This window comes from Pogoniulus pusillus, chromosome 9, assembly GCF_015220805.1.
Source record: "Pogoniulus pusillus isolate bPogPus1 chromosome 9, bPogPus1.pri, whole genome shotgun sequence".
Taxonomy (NCBI): Eukaryota; Metazoa; Chordata; class Aves; order Piciformes; family Lybiidae; genus Pogoniulus; species Pogoniulus pusillus.
In genome coordinates, this window is record NC_087272.1 from 38,996,564 (window position 1) to 39,006,400 (window position 9,837).

The following is a 9,837-nucleotide window of genomic DNA, read 5'->3' on the forward strand; positions in this document are numbered from 1 at the left end:
CTCCTGAAGTATCCAAACCCATTTGCTCTCTTTTCCCCCCTCTATCATTTAGACTAAAAGTATAAATGCTAAGTTAGAAGAAACCGTTGTAGTGCGAGGCAGAACTTTCAGTCTGGCAGGCAATGCCTCTAATTTGGGTAACTCAAATCCTAGATTCACCTAAATGATCCAAACCCATTTGCTCTCCCCCCCCCCCCCCCCCCCCCCCCCCCCGATCATTTAGACTAAAGGTATAAAGTGGAAGTTAGAACTTTCCTTTTCTTCCTCTCTCACCCCCCTAATTCTTCCTCTACCTATGCCTAGAGTTACCTAAACTTCCCAAACCCATTTCCCCTTTTTTCCCCCCTCCATCATTTAGACTCAAAGTAGAAAATGGAACTGAGACCATTGCACTGCAAAGGCAGAATTATTTATCTAGAGCTTTTCTTTCATTCTCTCTCCTCTTCTCTCACCCCCCTACTTCTTCTTCTACCTACCCCTAGAGTCACCTAAACTTCCCAAACACATTTTCCTTTTTGTTCCCCCTCCATCATTTAAAGTAGAAAGTGGAAGTTCAGACTTCCCCTTTCTTCCTTTCTCACCCCACTCCTCCTTCCTCTACCTACTCCTAGAGTCACCTAAACTTCCCAAACCCATTTCCCCTTTTTCCCCTCCATCACTTAGAGTAAAAGTAGAAAGTGGAAGTGAGGAGAGACCATTGCACTGTAAAGGCAGAATTATCTATCTAGAACTTTGCTTTCTCTCTCTTCCTTTCTCACCCCCCTACTTCTTCCTCTACCTACTCCTAGAATTACCTAAACTTCCCAAACCCATTTCCCTTTTTTTCCCCCTCCATCATTTAGAGTAAAAGTAGAAAGTGGAAGTGAGAAGAGACCATTGCACTGCAAAGGCAGAATTATCTATCTAGAGCTTTGCTTTCATTCTCTCTCTTCTTCTCTCACCCCACTCCTCCTTCCTCTACCTACTCCTAGAGTTACCTAAACTTCCCAAACCCATTTCCCCTTTTTCCCCTCCATCATTTAGAGTAAAAGTAGGAAGTGGAAGTGAGAAGAGAGCATTGCACTGCAAAGGCAAAATTATTTAACTAGAGCTTTTCTTTCTTTTTCTTCCTCTCTCACCCCACAGACACATATTAGATAGATGAGGAACAGAAAGGCTTAGTAGCTAAGGTTAACAATTATTTTATTAGTTTATAATACATACAACTTAAGAAATGCTTTAAAAAAAATTATATATATATATCTCAGAGTCCATTCCAATTCTGGGTCAGGTCAAGAGAAAAGAATGCTGATGTATTAAATAATCTTCTAGCATTCAACAATAGATTAACTTCAGTCATTTAGCAGACATGGTTAAATACGCATATATACAACTGTGCAGCCTTAAAAAAAGAAAACCCAACCAACAAGTCCTTTCCTTTCCTATCTTCTCCTCCCAAAGCCCTGTGAATACAGTACTGGCCTCTTAAGCGTTCAGCCTCTCACCTGGACTTCAGATACTCAAAGAGGAATGTTATGACAGAGGGAATTGCAGCAAGCCAATCTTCCCCAACTCCTCTTCAGGAGGGGATGCCCAACAGGCAAAATTCCCACCCAGCTCCTCTAGAAATAGCAGCTTCCTTAGGATCAGTTTGAGGTTCAATTATTGCTTGCATGTTTTCTGCCTGAGAGAGATTTTGAACACAGCCCAAAACACTGAGGGGGTGTGTTAGTTATCTTTGCCTTACTCGAAAGAGAAACCTTCTGCCAGTGGTTTATTTACCACTGCTGCTTTGTACTTTTAACGGCTTTGCTTTTTGTTTGGTGGTTTTGTTCTTTTCCTAAGTACACACAACCCGGTGCAAACTCACTGCAAGTTCTCTTCAAGCAGCTTGAATTGCAGAGGGCTAATTTAGCAGGCAGCATTTAGGCACTGTTTTGGTGGGTTTGCCCTCGTGGGAAGCGATGTTTGGAAGTAGTTTCACGTTCTGATTGCCATGCTCAAAAAGAGCCTTTTAGGGCAACGAGAACCTGAGTAACACTGCTCAAAATCAGCTGCTACTCTGCCTTCCTTGTTATCTTGCTGGACCAACTGCTCCTTGAAAGCGCTACCAAGCAGGTGCAGGAGTTAGCCTGTTGCAAGCAGGATGAGGGATAAACATTTGAGACACTTAACATTGGTACAAGGAAATTAAACAGAGCCACTTAAAAAATATCAGTTCTATTGCATCAGGAGACCTGACTTTTGGGGGACATTTCTAAAGAGTGAGTTAAAAAAAAAAAGGATTCAGAAACAATGCAAAAGGGAAAAAAACCCAAAGAAACTAAATACTGAGTCTGGTTTTCAACATGGAAGCAACTTGCACTAATGAAAGGGGGAGAACACAAAAGCACATTTCAATAAGCATTACAAAACCTACTCCCTGCCCTCCAAAAGTGAGCATTTGTCAGTGGTTCCCTTCTCTGTAAAAGCTACAAGGAGCTACTAAAGTCTCTCTTTACTTACCTGAACTGATCCTAAGTGGATCCTTCCCCTGGGCCTTAGATCTACTGTGCCATGGCAGGAGCTGTCTGCAGAAGTGAAGGTTATTCTTTGGAAACAGCCTTGCAGCGCAGGCTGCGGCTTAGCAAAGGGCTGCCCTCCTCGCAGGCTCTCTTTTGGGGTGGACATTTTAAACCAGGAGATGCTGAGTTTGGAAGGAAGCTTACCTCAGAATCTGCCTAAGAGCACAACTATCCATGAGAGTATGACCTAAATGCATTAATAGCAGGCTTGTTATAATTAACAAGCACCATTAAGACAGCCTGCAGAATAATGGGTTAGCCTGCTTTTACTTAACCTTCCTTATTTAACGCTGTTCCCTTCAGTTCAAAGCTATTTTTTCCCACCATACTCAAGAGAATTCCAAACCTAACCCCCAAAATTGCCATCTTTTGGGTGTTGCTTCTCCTATGGTTTCATCTTTTGCCTCACTAAACCTTTCCCAACAGTCTGGTTGCATCCTGAAGGAGCCAAGCATTTATGTTTTTTTTTCTTTCCAGAAGATGAACCTTAAATAAGAAGAAGCTAACTTAAGCTGAAGCTAACTTAAGCTGAAGCTAACTTAAGCTGAAGCTAACTTAAGCTGAAGCTAACTTAAGCTGAAGCTAACTTAAGCTGAAGCTAACTTAAGCTGAAGCATTTTAAGGGACATCTTCCATGCAAACAAGATGCAGTTTAGAAAAGATGCACTCCCCAGATGCCACATCCTGAGGGATAAACACACCAGCATGAAGTGTTAGCAAACTTCCAAGCAGAGACTTCTCTCCTTGGAAATGAATAAAGTCTCTAATTCAGGCCATGCTGAGTGAAAATGTGCAAAAAGGTGTTGAAAAAGGAGTGAATTCCAAGATGCTGTTGCCAGCCAAGCAAGCCAGGTGGGTATCTGTAACTAACAAACAGCAGACACCTTTCCAGCCCTTGCTTTTTTGACCCTCAACATGCTTCCCATCCCTCAGGAAGGAGAAGGACACTGGGTTTTGTTTCCTCCTGACACCAGCACCCCCTGATTCACCCAAGCTTCCAGAGAAAACAGCCCAAAGAACGAAGAAGGTAGCACCATAGGAAATAATCACTCTACCCACACCAGCCCAGGGAACTTCCTTTCTCCTCAGCCAACTTGGCCATTCAGCAGCCTAATGAGGCGGGGGCAAAGCGAGGTCTCGTAGCTGTGTATTGGGCACATTCATAATGGTCATGCATATTACAATCAGAAAGTTTTCTAGGGTGCTGTTTACAAAGTAAAAGCCTTCATGCAGACAAGCACTCACCTCACTAACTCCACTTTCCTATTAATCCCTGAGAAGTTAATAGATCTACCTACAGTATGGCTATTAAAGGCATTATAATGATCAGACACTTAAGCTGTCTGTGATGGAAACGCGACCTGACTCTTCAGGGCAGAAGCAGCACAGAGATTACAGCAAATTAGCAACAATGAACAACAGAGTTTCATTTCCCAACTGCTTTCTTTTCATTAAACAAGGTTGCTGAAGAGCAACAGAAAAGACCTGGATGAGGGGATTGAGTCCAGCATCAGTAAGTTTGCAGATGACACCAAGCTAGGAGCAGCTGTGGAGCTGTTGGAGGGCAGGAGACCCCTGCAGAGGCACCTGGCCAGGCTGGATGGGTGGGCAGAGGCCAATGGGATGAGACTGAACCTTTGTTCTGCACTTTGGCCACTTTGGCCACAACAACCCCAAGCAGCACTACAGGCTGGGGCCAGAGTGGCTGAGAGCAGCCAGACAGAGAGGGAGCTGGGGGTGGTGGGAGAGAGGAGCTGCAGAGGAGGCAGCAGTGCCCAGGTGGGCAGCAGAGCCAATGGCATCCTGGGCTGGCTCAGGAGCAGTGTGGGCAGCAGGACAAGGGAGGTTCTTGTGCCCACCCCTGTGCTCAGCACTGCTCAGGCCAGCCCTGGAGTGCTGTGTCCAGTTGTGGGCTCCTGAATTGCAGAGAGATGCTGAGGTGCTGGCAGGTGTGGAGAGAAGGGCAGCAAGGCTGGGGAGGGGCCTGGAGCAGAGCCCTGTGAGGAGAGGCTGAGGGAGCTGGGGGTGTGCAGCCTGCAGCAGAGGAGGCTCAGGGCAGAGCTCATTGCTGTCTGCAGCTGCCTGCAGGGAGGCTGTGGCAGGTGGGGTTGGGCTCTGCTGCCAGGCACCTAGCAACAGAAGAGGACACAGCCTGAAACTGTGCCAGAGGAGGTCTAGGCTGGATGTGAGGAGGAAGTTCCTGGCAGAGAGAGTGATTGGCATTGGAATGGGCTGCCCAGGGAGGTGGTGGAGTGGCCGTGGCTGGAGGAGTTGAAGCCAAGCCTAGCTGGGGCACTTAGTGCCATGGTCTGGTTGCTTGGCCAGGGCTGGCTGAGTTTGGAGCTCTCTTCCAACCTGCCTGATTCTATGATTTTAGTCATGGATACAAAACCAGTCAGTGCCACTTCCCACCCTCAATAAGTCACTACTATGAATCCAAGACAGTTTGGGCTCTGAGACTTCTCTAATTGAGCATTTCCTTTACATAAAACCATCTGGATTTTGACCTAATTTAGGGTTCATTATCATCCTTCTTTTAATTACTCAACAGCCGTGCAGGGAGAACTTACAAAGAGCCAGGGATTTTCTTTGCCTAACAAGTCTTTTGCCTCTTCAATTAAAGTGATCTCCTTAAATTGTTCAGAATTCAAATGGGTTGAGGTTTGGGTTGGTTTTGGGGTGGCCAATTTGCATTATTGCCAGCTGCTCAAAAAACTTCAGCTGGGGCTCCCAAAACAAGGGGATCAACCTAAAAGAATCCTAGGGCCAGGAGGATGCTTAGAGGCTGCAGCAGCTCTGCTGTGAGCACAGACTGAAAGAGTTGGGGCTGTGCAGGCTGGAGCAGAGGAGGCTCCCAGGAGACCTTCTTGTGGCCTGCCAGCATCTGAAGGGGGCTCCAAAAAAGCTGGGGAGGGACTTTTGAGGCTGTCAGGGAGTGATAGGCCTGGAGGGAATGGAGCAAAGCTGGAAATGGGGAGAGTGAGGCTGGAGGTGAGGAGGAAGTTGTTGAGCAGGAGAGTGGTGAGAGGCTGGCAGGGGTTGCCCAGGGAGGTGGTTGAGGCCCCATGGCTGGAGGTGTTTGAGGCCAGGCTGGCTGAGGCTGTGTGCAGCCTGCTCTAGGGTAGGGTGTCCCTGGGCATGGCAGGGGGCTTGGAACTGGCTGCTCCTTGTGGTCCCTTCCAGCCCTGACTGATTCAATGACAATTAAGACTTTGTGGTGGGGGTTAAAGGGAAAGGGATAAAATGGAGTTCTTTGCCTTCTGGCTTCTGAACAGTGGCAGAGTGCACTCTAAAGCTACAATGTACAAGGCTAAATAATGACTTTGACGAGAAGAAAAAGAATAATAAAAAGAGAGGAGAAAAAAAGTACTTTTGAAGTAATTTGTATCTGAGAGACAGATTATTACATTTAAACAACCTGGTCTCCAGATTTACAAGATCTATCATTTAACAGTTTGATTCAGAGAGGATAATTTACATCTAAGTGTTGTTAAAGGTTTTACAGTCCACTGGGTTTTGAGTGTTGTGGGAAGCTTTGGATTTGCACAGACAGGTTACACAAAGCACATATCTTTTGTTGCAACAGCTCAGTAAAAGCACTTTTAATAAACCCTCTCCATAAACATTTTAACTCCTGGCTCAGTTTGCCAATTCTCCTTCTAACTTCAAATCACAGCTGCTTAAAACCAGATGAGCACTACAGAGAGTGGGGTCAGACACAAAGCTTCTCTTCTTCATGACTTGTTTCTTGCTACTTAGCACTAAAAGATTAGAAATCATTTCTTTTTTACTACATTCCAGTATGAATTAAATCCTTACTGGCCAGTTAAAGGCCACGAGAGCTAAGGGTAAGAATTAGCTACCATAGGAATTAGCTTTCCTAGGAGGATGCCATCAGTTTTGCAAGCTGAAGGTGACAGATGTTATTAGCATCACTTGTTAAGTGATGAGCATCAAGTGGCACCTAACTCTCACTACTCAGGGAATTGGAAATGAGGTTATTTGTAGGAGTTGCTGTAAGAAGATTAAAAGGTTTGTATAACTTGGTATTTCTTTGTCTTCTGATAGTAAGCTACATCCTACTGCAGCTTCTGTCCTGTTCAAACTGTTGCAACTTCATTCTTTGCCAACTGGACAAAAAAGGAGGGGGGAGGGGGGAAGGTTTTATGTCTTCTCACTAGCACACAAAATAAACAGATTGAGTATTTTAGAAACAGCATCAAAGGAAAACTCTGATGACTGCTGCAGGCATGAAACAGTTGATTAAAGTTCCTGCCACCTCCAATTTCTGTCACTGTAACTAATGAAGCAAAAGGGATTGTATGAAAATGTTTGATGGGATTCTTACTAGGTGAGTGTGCCTCAGCAGGAGAGGGCAAAACTCAGAGATACAGATACTCAGAGAGATTGTTTTAATAGAACTACTTTAAGGAGCAGTTAGTGTGGCCTCCTTGCTCAGGGATTTGCTCAGAGCTCTGCTTTCAACCACTACACTACAATTCCTAGACAGAAAAATCAGTTAAAACACTACAGAAATGCCTCCTAACCAAGCAGATGACTCCAGTTGCACCTAAGAGTAGCCAAGAGCTTAATCAGCATTACCACTCAGGTAGAAGCTTTGCTAAGGAGATACTACTCTTTGTAAACCTGTAAGCCACACTACTCATTGCTCTGGTTTCAGCACACACTGTGCTTGCTTAGCTGTACTCTAGGTAGGTTTGAGTGCTGCTGGCCAGATAGTTGTGGTGACACAGAAGGCAGGATGGAAAAATGTGGGTGGGAAACTGAAGATGAACAGCTCACACCAAGTGCAGTGCTGCTATGAACACACTAGAAGCCATCATCAGCCTATTCCTCTACATCTAATCAACTACCAGTGGAAAGCTGTGTCCCTGACACAAACTTATCTACACAGCCAACTGAGAAGTGTGATGATAAGAACCACTGACTCAGCTTTTAAATGAAGGACTGACAGCTGAAGAAAGCAACATTTCTGGGCAGCAGCATTTAGAACCAGTTATCACTTCTGTCCAATTCCAACCTCTGCCTCAGCCATTAAAATAGAAGGTTCCAGGTGAACACAAGAAAACTTTTTCGTTGTGAGGGTGCCAGAGACCTGGAGCAGGCTACACAGAGAGGTTCTGGAGTCTCCTCTTCTAGAGATACTCAAAACCTGCCCAGATGTTCCTGTGTGACCTGCCCTGGGTGATAGGCCTGGAACACAAAGCCTGTGAGGAGAGGCTGAGGGAGCTGGGGGTATGCAACCTGCAGCAGAGGAGGCTCAGGGCAGAGCTCATTGCTGTCTACAGCTACCTGAAGGGAGGCTGTAGCCAGGTGGGGTTGGGCTCTGCTGCCAGGCAGCCAGCAACAGAAGAAGGGGACACAGCCTGGAGCTGTGGCAGGGCAGGTCTAGGCTGGCTGTGAGGAGGAAGTTCCTGGCAGAGAGAGTGATTGGCATTGGAATGGGCTGCCCAGGGAGGTGGTGGAGTTGCCATGCCTGGAGGTGTTCAAGAAAAGACTGGATGAGGCATGTAGTGCCATGGTCTGGTTGACTGGCTAGGGCTGGACTGGATGATCTTGGAGGTCTCTTCCTACCTGCTTGATCCTATGATCCTGCTCTGGCAAGGGTGTTGGACTGCATGATCTATGGAAGTCTCTTCCAACTTCTACCATCTCTGATTCTGTGGTTATCAGCATTAGGCTTCTGGCCTTCCTCTCAGGTTGAAACTGGTCTGAGATTATAATGAATACTTCTGGCTGACAGCAGGAATGCTACAGACTCAGCTCTGTAGTAAAGAAGAGGCTGAAATTGACTCTTTAAAAAACCCCACAACCAGTTACTTTGAAAAGAAACTGCTGTAGGACCCAGAAGACTGAGGCAGCACACAACTGGTGTTTGCTCATTAAAAAATCACAACTCTACCCACTTGTAGGCTTGTATGAAAAAGGTAGCTGAGCTATTTTCAAAGTAAACAGCAGGGAGCCACAGACAAAATAGCTGAGCAAAGGATGGAAACAAGACACAGAAGGCTTAGGTTTAAGAAAACCTAAAACCCTCGTAGAGAGTTCCCACTATTTAGGAATAGAATACTCAACTAGAGACTATTTTACAGAGAATAAATATTTAAGACATATAAAAATAGTTCACAGCATCAAGGTACCTGCAATACATCACCTTGAAATAAACCTTGTCTTTAAAAGATTAAAAGAGAGAAGATTCATTCTTGTAGTGGTATCAACTTTTCATTCATACAAAGACTTAGCAGAGTATTATCTGTCCTGGGAGGAAGGAGGAGGGGGTGGTTGTCATATATTCACATTATTGCTTGCTACCACAACTGTACAGGGAACATATCCTTAACTTACACAAATGGTCATGGATGGTAATTGTAGATAATAAAGCAAAGTTGAAAGCATGATTTGAGTTGCAATTAAAACCCAATGAAGATTATGTCCAACTGAAGTGGAAGAAGAAACAAAATACAACTGGCCTGACCCATCATATATCCAGTTAAAAAAACAAACCCCAAAAGGCTTAACACTTGTGCAGAAAAGAAGCTTTGTAAACCAAAAAGAGGAGCCAGAAGCAAGTGTGCAATAAATAATTCTCTGCTACCTTGAATCTTACACTGCCTGCTGCGACGCTTGCACCTGCAACTCTACTGTTTGATATTTCTTCACTACCTTCTTTTTTTCCTGCTCCTGTGGCTTAAAAACACCCAAAACAAACCCAAAATACAAATAGAACAAAACCCTGAAAGGTCCTCTTGGAGGAGAAGTTTTACTGTAACAAGTCCTTCTGCACTCCTGTGGAGAGGATGTGGTAAACAGTAGGGATAAAGCTGATACATGGCATTAGCCTGAATTAAAAGAGCTACATTATACACTTCGATGCTAATAGAATCTTGTTATCTTAAGAGTTCTACTAACCAGATGCATGCAGTTCTCCCAGTCTGAGTCAAACAGCTCTCTTTTGGTGCTTTTGTTGGTGTTGTTTGGTTTTTAAACCTTCAAATGTGAATGTTTTCAGAGCCAGCTGACAGGCCTTCTTCGTGAAGAGCAAGAGAGACTTTTACTAACGCAGTGGACGTTTGGGTTGCACACCAGCAGAGCTTCCAGTCGAGGCTGATCTCCTTCCTCTGCTGGTAGAGGACAGTCAATACCCCAAAGACAGGAAAAACATTTACAGTTGCCTAAGCCCCTGACCAAAATAGTTAGGAAGATCTCAGAAGGTATTTCAGCATAGAGATGAATGATGAAATAGACAAAAGTCAATCGATCAATTGGGTCATTT